The sequence below is a fragment of the Rhincodon typus genome, chromosome 3, assembly GCF_021869965.1.
Source record: "Rhincodon typus isolate 14 chromosome 3, sRhiTyp1.1, whole genome shotgun sequence".
NCBI classification, from domain to species: domain Eukaryota; kingdom Metazoa; phylum Chordata; class Chondrichthyes; order Orectolobiformes; family Rhincodontidae; genus Rhincodon; species Rhincodon typus.
In genome coordinates, this window is record NC_063334.1 from 101,854,341 (window position 1) to 101,863,658 (window position 9,318).

The following is a 9,318-nucleotide window of genomic DNA, read 5'->3' on the forward strand; positions in this document are numbered from 1 at the left end:
CACCACTTTCAACCCCAACAGCTGTCACATCATGCATCTCCCTTCCCACTTGCCCTCCACCCATCAGGCCTGCAACTTCCTGCCATGTCATCCATTGGTGCCAGCTCGGGTCTTCTGGCGCTGTCCAACGCACTTGCAGCTCATCCCCCGTTTGCGCTGAAAGAAGACAAGAATCATCAAGATCCGGAGCATCGACGAGGTAAACTTATTTACCTGCTGTTTAGGTGCTGAGAGCATTAAAAAATTATCCTGTTAGTTAACAGCTTTGTGATGTGTGGAGTCTTTCCTTGCTTCTTGTTGTACTGTTAGCTCCTGTAATCAACGTATAATACGCCTCCCTTGTCTTTGAGAGAGTTCACCTTTCAACAGCTGCGTGTGCTGTGTGTATACAATGTGCAGCTCTGCCTAGCATTAGTTTGCTTTGTGTTTGTGAGCTGCATGCGCACAAATCTGTCTGTTTGCAATGATGTCTGTTTCATAAGTTGTAATGTGCTTTACTGTTTCAAATAAACTGACCCACTGAGTTAATCAATCCCCTGAAGATCAACTGTTTTATTAGGCCATTATTATTAACGTGACCAAGAATATCACAGAATTTCCTCATGTTCTTTCAGTCATTCCTACAATTTCACTGGAAATCAGTTGTATGATCCTGTGTCAAAGATACTGCAGGCAATTGGGAGGAAAAACCTGAGAAAATTCCAAATGTGAGGCTTCTTGGGAGTTATTGGTAAATTCAGGCTCCCACAGTCTCTGAGAGTTTAAGCTGGGAATAGGTGATTAATATTTGCAGAAGACAGCTCCCATAACACTGCCCCTCCTGCTACAAGTAGATACAAGTTCCACAGAGTGAGTTCTTGGGGCATGTTTTTGCATGCACCTCATTCGAGTTGGGACCTTAAATGCCTGTATCCTTTTACCTAACAAACATTCCTTTGGAAAAGAGCCTATTTCAGGATACTTTGACAATAGAAAGATGAGAAGTCGCACTTTTCAGAAACCAGAGCAAGGAAAACAAGGTCCATCGAATTGCAGTTTTTAAATAGCGTCGAGGAGGAGAGAGCAATCTTGGCCTGTGAATCATTAGACCGCAAGAGTTGGCCTTGCAAATGGGTCAGGCTACAGGCACACAATACAAACAAGAAAATCAAGTTAAGTCCATGTAAGACCCATGGCTATGGTGGCAGCTGTTTGGACCACAATATATAACAAAAATTTAAAAGCAGTTGACAAAGGCAGATTAAATCATCAAAGATGTTACTGGGGATGAAAAAAATGCAGTTATGATGAGAAACTTGAGAATTTGGGACTTTTTCTTAACTACGCCTGTGGTTAATGAGTAACCTAGAGGAGACATCAAATCGCCAGAAAGACTCTGATGGAGTAAAGCAGTGCTCAATTTTCTTCTCTTCCTTTTCCAGTATTCAGGAGAGAGCGCAAGTTTAAGACTTTTGCATGACCTTAAATTGGAAATTCTTGACTTGGAACAGTGGTTAGAATGTTGAATCCCATGCAGTAATTTTAAAATTTCATTCTTGGAATGTATTTGGTTTTCTAGGCCATTTCAGAGGGCATGTAAGTGTCAACTACATTGCTATAGGTCTGGAGTCACATGTAGGCCAGACTGTGTAAGGAAGGCAGATTTTTTTCTATTGAAGGGTGTAAGTGTACCAGATGGGGTTTTTATGATGATCAACATTTTCATACTCTTCATTAATAAAGTTTATTGATTTATATTTATTTATTAGTTAATTTTTATATTCTGCCATAGGATTTGAATCCATGACTTCTAAGCATCAGCGCAGGTGTTTGGATTACTAGTCCAGTGACAATGAATTGGGCAATTGAAAAAGAAAGAGTATTAGAAGGGTTGGGGAACGAGGAAAAGAGTTGACTTCTTTACAGGTTATGTAAAGGAAAAGATTTAATGGTCTGAATGTCTTGTTTCTGCACTGTTTGGTTTAAGGGGAAGGACTGGACCAGCTTTGGTGAGAGAGAGTTGCATCATTAGAAAATAGAAAAACTCCACGAGATATTATTCACACATCTCCTGTTGAACACAACTGTATTGTTGGTAATCAATTGCAGGTGGTTTCTTCTTTTTTAGAAAGGAAAGTTTTTAAATGTTTTTACAAGTTTTGAGAAAAGACCACCTTCTTGCAACTTGAAAGAGTGAAAGCAAACCAAACTACAGTTCAGAGCAGGGAATTTTTGGATTGCAAAAAAAAACGTAGAGTAAACCCTGAACATGAATTTGAAGAAAAAGATCCAGTTCAATGGATGTTATGCAAGTTGAGGAAGAATGTCTTTTGCTGACAGTGTGCTTCAAGGTTTAGAATAAGGTTTAGAATCCTTGATTAAGGATGCTCCTGGACAGTGAGTAGGTGTGGGTATCTGTACAGGAGCCAACTGTTCAGGGCTTTGGATGTGTGCATTGACTAGTTTTGTAATTGGATGGTTGGCTCAGAGATTTTGTGTGCTGCCTTCACAAGATACATTAATACCTCAAGAATGTTTATATAATGAAAAAAAATCAGCTGGATGTTGCATTGGGAAATGGCATACGAGATAGGTTGACCTTTTGAAGCGCTGAATTGGACTTGTTCAGTGTTTGACATTTCTTCTGTTGTAGCTGTGAAGCAAAGTGAATGGATTGTGTTTTATATGACACTTGCTGAAGGGCAAATGACTAACTTGGTTTTTGTTTCTCTTGTTTCTTATGGTCTGGTGTACTTCCAATGGAGTCAGACAGAGACCAAGGCTCAGTAAGTAGTGACATTTCATTGCTATCCATTTAATAAAGGAAACATGGGAGGTCAAACAAGGCAATTGCTCACAGCAATGCATAGTACAGGAGTGGGTGACTCCACTTGTTAAGTTGGAACAATACCAAAGTATACTGCTTTTTTCTTCCAAAATAAAACACTTGGTGTATCTTGTACATGTATGTATGTGAAAAATGTGGGAAACAATATCAAAATTACTTTCAAATGTCATCATTTGGAGGGCGATATGTGCTTTGAGTTTGGCAAATGGAATAAAGACCTACGAGAACTGACTTCACTGTTTGGCTTGTACTTTGCAACTCCTGTTTACGAATAAGATAGTATTTTGGCATTTGCTTTATGCTCATGATTAATACCACTTCTCAATAAATGCGGCACATATTATAAAGTTTAATACATATCATTTTCTGTATCATCTAATCTGAAGGCCTGAAGCCAGTTTTAAAATTTCACTGTTATTCCCCTGGATATGAGGCTAATTGAAAGATTCCAAGACAATGGGCCATCTCAGAAAGGCACAACAGAATGGGTTATCTTGACACTGTAAAATGTGTTTGAACATGTGGGAGGATTTACTTAGTAAATTGAGCTACAGTTCTTAGAAACGGCCCTTTTCAAAACCAAAGGGACACAAAAACAGCAAATGGAAAAAATGTAGACAAAATTGAGACCAAATTGCTTGTCTTTTTTAAGGGCCAGTTTTCCTGGACTCTGGAACATTGAGAAAAGTGCAGGTGAAAAGCTCTATTCCAAATGTTACTGTGCTGACTGCATTCAGTAACGTGAAAGCGGGTAACTTACGAAATCCTGTCAGTCAAGTTAAGTTGAGCAAACTCATCTGACAAAGTTGAGGTTGATAAAAAGCCACATGTACATTATCTCTTTCATCCCCAAGAGCAGTTCCGTGCTTGAATGGAAATGTAAGAGCTGGTGTTATCAGCTCTTCACCTGTATATTTTCAACATTGAATCCTTCAATACAGTTAGCCTCCACTCCGTTTTGGATAGGTCTCACTATCCAACTTGCTTCTCCACTGTACACTGCCTGGGAAAATGAGGCAAGACTGTTACTGACAAACGTACAACATTTAGTCTGCAGATCAGCTCTGCGAGGCATTAGTCAGGAGGGATTTGAAGCCAACTCACTAACCAGCTCATCAGAAACTGAGTGGATTGGGTTCAATGCTGATTTTGTCCTCCTCCATACTTTGTTCTGTGTTAAATTCAGTGGAGTGTAATATTAGACAGAAGCCACTGTTCTGTCAGGTACTATTGATTTCCTACCTGGTGGCATAGCTTAGATTTACTGCTGTTTATGCTGTTCCTACACCACCACCTCACGTGCCTGACCCATGGAGATCCTAATGAGTAGGTTAAGGGCCACATTCATTGCACCATTGAATTTTAATGTTGCAGAAATTGATTCCTGAATCTTGGTCACTTTGTGGACTAAATGCTGCACCCCAGCAGGGATACATAGAAGGGAATGAGGCTTAAATATGCAAAGTGTATTTGTGTATTCTCCAACTTGTTGTGATTGAATTCGGAAGACCTGAGCTTGTATAACATTCTGGAATTACCGTAGATGTGACCTTCCTTCGCAATGGATGAGTAAGAGGAATAAAACTCTGTGAGAGTGGGCATTGAGTATAAAAGCGGGGAAGTGGTGCCGTACCTATAGCTGTGGTTTTCAAGTGGATTATATCCGGTTTTAGTAACCACACTCCTTGAGGATGTGAGGGTCCTCATGTGGGTGCCACGGAAACTTGCCAGAATGGTTTCCAGGGTTGAGGGGCTTTGGTTACAACGTTGGGCAAGAGAAACTGGGGTTGTTCTTTTTTTGCAGTGGAGATTGAGGAGTGATCTGATTGAGGTGTGCAAGGTAATGTCACCTTTTGGGTATGTTGGACGAGGAAATGCTGTTCCCGTTAGCTGATGGCATAAAGATTAAGGGCCACACACTTAAAAGATTTGGGAAAGAGATGCAGGGGGATGTGAGGAAGAACTTTATTTACGCGGCAAGTGGTAAAAACTTGGAACTCCGTGCCCACGAGGGTGGTGGAAGTGGAGATGCTGACTGATTCCAAAAGGAAAGTAGATGGCCACTTGATTGAAATGAACTTGGAGGGAAGTAGGACTGATTGGATTGCTCCACAGACAGCTGGTATAGACTTGATGGGCTGAATGTCAACCTGCAGTGCTGTAATTGACACTCTGCAATTTAAGTGTGAGGTGGGCAAAAAGGCTGCAATGAAATACAAGCCAGCTAAGTGAATGGGTAACAAAGTGTTGGATGGTATATAACATGGGGGAGTGAGATAGGAATGTTTTTAAAATGATGTGATACTGTTCCATCTTGTGGGGCAGTGAGATTTGGGTAGACTGATACAAAGAGCAGAAGGTTGGCACACAAGTACTACAAACAATTAGGAGGTCAAAGAGCATGTTGCCAATATTGCAAGAGCATTGGGGTGCAAGAATAAGGAAGTTGAGGCTTCAGTGAGGACACAACTGAAGGATTGTACTCTGTTTTAGCCTCCATACTTCTGGAAGGATATACTTACATTAGAGACATTACAATCAAGGTTTGCTGGGTTGGTTTCTGGGATCAAGTGGTTTCTCTGATGGAAAGTTGAGTAAATTGGGTTTTTACTCTGCAATTTAGCAGAAGGAGAGATAATCTCATTGAAACATTCAAAGATAGACGCTGGGAGATTGTGTTTCCTGCAGCTATAGGGTCAACGTCACGATAATGGGGTGACCACTTTGCACTAATGAGAAATTTTTCCACCCCTGCCCAAATGGCTGGGAATAATGTTTGGAAGTGTCTGTGCTAGAGGGCTGTGGACGCTCCATCATTGAGTTTATTCAAGACAGAGATCTAGGTTAGGATCTTTCAGGTAATTGAAGGAAAGAAGGGATGTGCTGGAAAGTGGGGCTATGATATTACGATTTAAAAATAAAGGCAAATATTGCAGTGTCCTGCAAAAACAAAGGTTCACATTTATATTCTTAAAGTGGGGGAAATGTAAACTTTCCATGAAGTAGGATTATTCTTCATTTTTTTTTCTGTTCATGAAATCTTCAGCCCTTGTGATTCTTCATATTTTAAATGTATTTCTTGATGAGGTCAACATTGGCCCTTCATACTCAAGAGATCATTGGGACAATGAATATTTGGTAGAAAATGGCTCCCTGTACTCACGGCATCTTTTTGAAATTTGTGACCATTTGCAATCAAGGGTGAGGGGATAGCTGAACAAGAGTCTCTTGGCATAGTTTATGAGCATTGCATTCCCTTGCAAAACCACAACTGAACAATATTCCCAGAACCGCTTCCATTATTTATGAAGAATCCTATGAGCAATGGGAATGGAATTCACGTTGTAGGCACCGAGCCACTGGAGAATCTAACCATAAAAGTAGCCAATGAAACGCGGCCTTGTGAAGTGCCTCTTGCCCATGGTTTTAGATTTTTGTGGCAGCTGGTTTATGAAAACCATGAATCGGCAGACAAGAATCAGATGTCGAGCCTGTTTTTCTTCTGTGGTGTCAGACTTTGCAGGATATCAAACAGTTAAATGGGAGAACTAGGATGTGGGATTAAATTGCATAGCTCTTTCAAAGAGGTAGCAAAGGCGTGCTGGGTTGAATGGCCTTACGCATTGGAAGATGTCATGATTATGGAGATTGTTAGCCTGGGCATTGGAAGACTGGGACTGAGTGGATTGGTCCATGGAAAGCTATTGTCATTTCAAAGGCTCACCCCCCGTCCCATGCTGACGCAATGGCCCCTTCATTTCCGAGTATCTTATCATCAGATCCACACAGATAAGGAGGCACTTTAGTCAAAAAAAATCATCCTTTTCTGATGAAGCACTCCTTTAGGCCTATGATATTCTAGTTTGTAGTCAAATGGAGCTTGAATCAACCAGTTCAGATTCACAGGCCAGAGCACCCCAAACAGCTGCGTACTCATGGGGTATTGGAATATCATTGCTCCAGTCTCCCTTGTCATTTTTAAAGCTGTTACTGCATTCAGGAATATAGCCTACAGCCTGAATCACAACAGTGCACTGCTGGATGGGGTTTTGACGAGCTGTGGTAGTGGACTGTAAAACTTGTGTTTAACATTTTTTTTTGGATTAGGCATTAAACAGACAGTGCATTTCCAAATTCGAGTAAATCTGAAAGACTTCATTGTACTATTCAACCAAGATCAGGAAGATCTTTAGTGACCTGGCCATATGGCTGTCAACCATTTACCACAAACAGCAGATTACGCAGATCATTCATCCCTGGCCTGTGTAGAACCTTGGGCGCTCTTCTCTGAAATACAAACTTAATTCCAGTTTCAGACTGGGAGATAAACTGTGGATTTTTCCGTTTGAAAATTGAATTTCATGAGCCTGGAATTTTCTTGAAGCCCTTTTACGAGCCCTCTTCTAGGTTGACTTTGTGAGAATAAAGTTTTTTTTTCCCGTGGCTAGTAGTTGGCAGAGGCTATCACTGAACAGTGACTTCCTCAAATGGGAGTCATTATTTCTTTGTCTCTGTCTCTGGTGGGACCAGTTGTCTGCTCATCAAGCTGCTTCTGTATTATCTAGCTAATCTACATTTTTTATTTTTTTGTAACAATGTATAACCTTTTCATTTAGACTTGTGTTAAAAAAGAGGAACGTGGCTTAAGTTTAATTTTTGAATCGTTCTCAGTGCTGAGAAATCTTAAGGTTTGTTTGTTTATGTGTATTTGTTTTAATGAGGTTTTACAGCCCTTTAAAGTGAAGAAATGGAGATAACATTAAAAAAAAGACGTAGAGAAAAAAATCTGCTGTTGCCAAGTAACAAGGTTCCGGGATGATGGACAAAATAATCCAGTCCTTGTGTGGTGTGCCAAAGAGTGGAATCCAAAGTATTAAACTCTTGACTAAGATACCTCATATTACTGCTAGAAGCAGAGTTTAGGGAACAATGTGTGTTTGCTCAGATATTAAAGTAATAGTGAGTTTAGTTTGCGGTTTGTTTAAGTGCCTCGCGGACAGATACCACGTGAAAAAAGAAGCATCTACTAAATGTGCAGAAATTCAGTCGAAGGCAACCGGGTGCAGCTGTGCCATCCCTTCTTCAGAAGAAGGGTCTAGGCCCGAAACGTCAGCCTTCCTGCTCCTCTGATGCTGCTTGGCCTGCTGTGTTCATCCAGCTCTACACCTTGTTATCTGCAGTAAAGTACGATTGGCTTCTAAACACTGTAACCCAGCAACACATGGCAACTTGAATTCCCTCAAGGAACAATTGCCTTTCCTTTGACAAAGTTTAGAATCTATCCAAAGCTTCAGAGGTGCCCAACCTAGCTGTCAGTCACTTCACACAGCTTCAGAGACACTGTTGCCCCACTCCCTTCTTGCAAGGAGAGACAGTCACATTGGTCCATAGCTTCACACCGTCAGAAAGCCACAGATGGAATCCAGGCGAACCACATTTCATCCACTTTCTGGTCCCTGGCTGTGTAATCAATCCCAGCACCTGATCCAAAAGCTGGGCCACTAAGGCTGTCACTTCTACTATGGCACCTGATAGATTTTTCAAAACTTTATTGTTCTTAAAATCTTAGAAATGTCCCACATGGAAGGAGGCTACTCAGCCCATTGTGTCGGTGCCAGTCAACAAATAGCCACCAGCCTAATCCCACTTTTTAGCCTTGTGTGCAGCTGTGCAGGTTACAACACTTCAAGAGCGTCTCCAAAGGCTTTTTAAATGCTATGAGTGTTCTCAGCCTCTGCCACGCACACTGGGTGGAAAAAAAATGTCCCTCTTAATCCCCCTCCTTAGTGATCAGGATGCAATCACCATGTCAGGATGGATAGGCCTGAGGAATATCCAGATTTGGGCCTCATGGGCTGCATACGTGGACTCACTTTCCCCATAGGCACTGAGGCAAAAATACTGATTTGAATATCAGGCCGCTGCATCACTGATGGTGATTTTCACATAGTCCTGGTGGTACATGTGATTAATCTTCACTGCTCCTGTGGAGCTGCAAGGTACGGTCACATGCTGACGATAGGTTTCAGTAAGACAGTCATTTTAAAGGCTGCTGGTTAGGCCACCTGAAGAGTGTATTTTTCAGGAGACAGCCAGCTTAGCGCTGAAACTGTTCAGGACCCACCAAATTTATAAAGGAGACCTCAAATTGTCTCCTCATATGCAGATGCAAAGATCCTAAAGGCTGTTTCAGATACAGATTTAGTTTAGAAGGAGTTTAGAAGGATGAGAGTGGGGGCCGGGAGCGGGGTGTGGGATCTGATTAAAACTTAAGGATACTGAGAGGCCTGGATAGAGTGAATGTGGAGAAGATGTTTCCACTAGTAAGAGAGACTAAGACCCGAGGGCACAGCCTCAGAGTGAAGGGACAATCCTTTACGACTTAGATGAGAAGGAATTTCTTCTGCCAGAGGGGGTGGTGAATCTGTGGAACTCATTGCTACAGAAGCCTGGGGAGCCCAAGTTATTGAGTGTATTTAAGATAGAGATAG

At 41.4% G+C, this 9,318-nt stretch overlaps 1 long non-coding RNA gene across 1 annotated transcript; it reads left to right on the forward strand.

Moving 5' to 3' along the window:
• LOC125482822 lies at positions 1–3,058 on the forward strand. The gene is made up of 2 exons (XR_007261803.1): positions 1–199; positions 2,749–3,058. It is a non-coding gene; the product is annotated as an uncharacterized LOC125482822 (long non-coding RNA).
• The last annotated feature ends 6,260 nt before the right edge of the window (positions 3,059–9,318 follow it).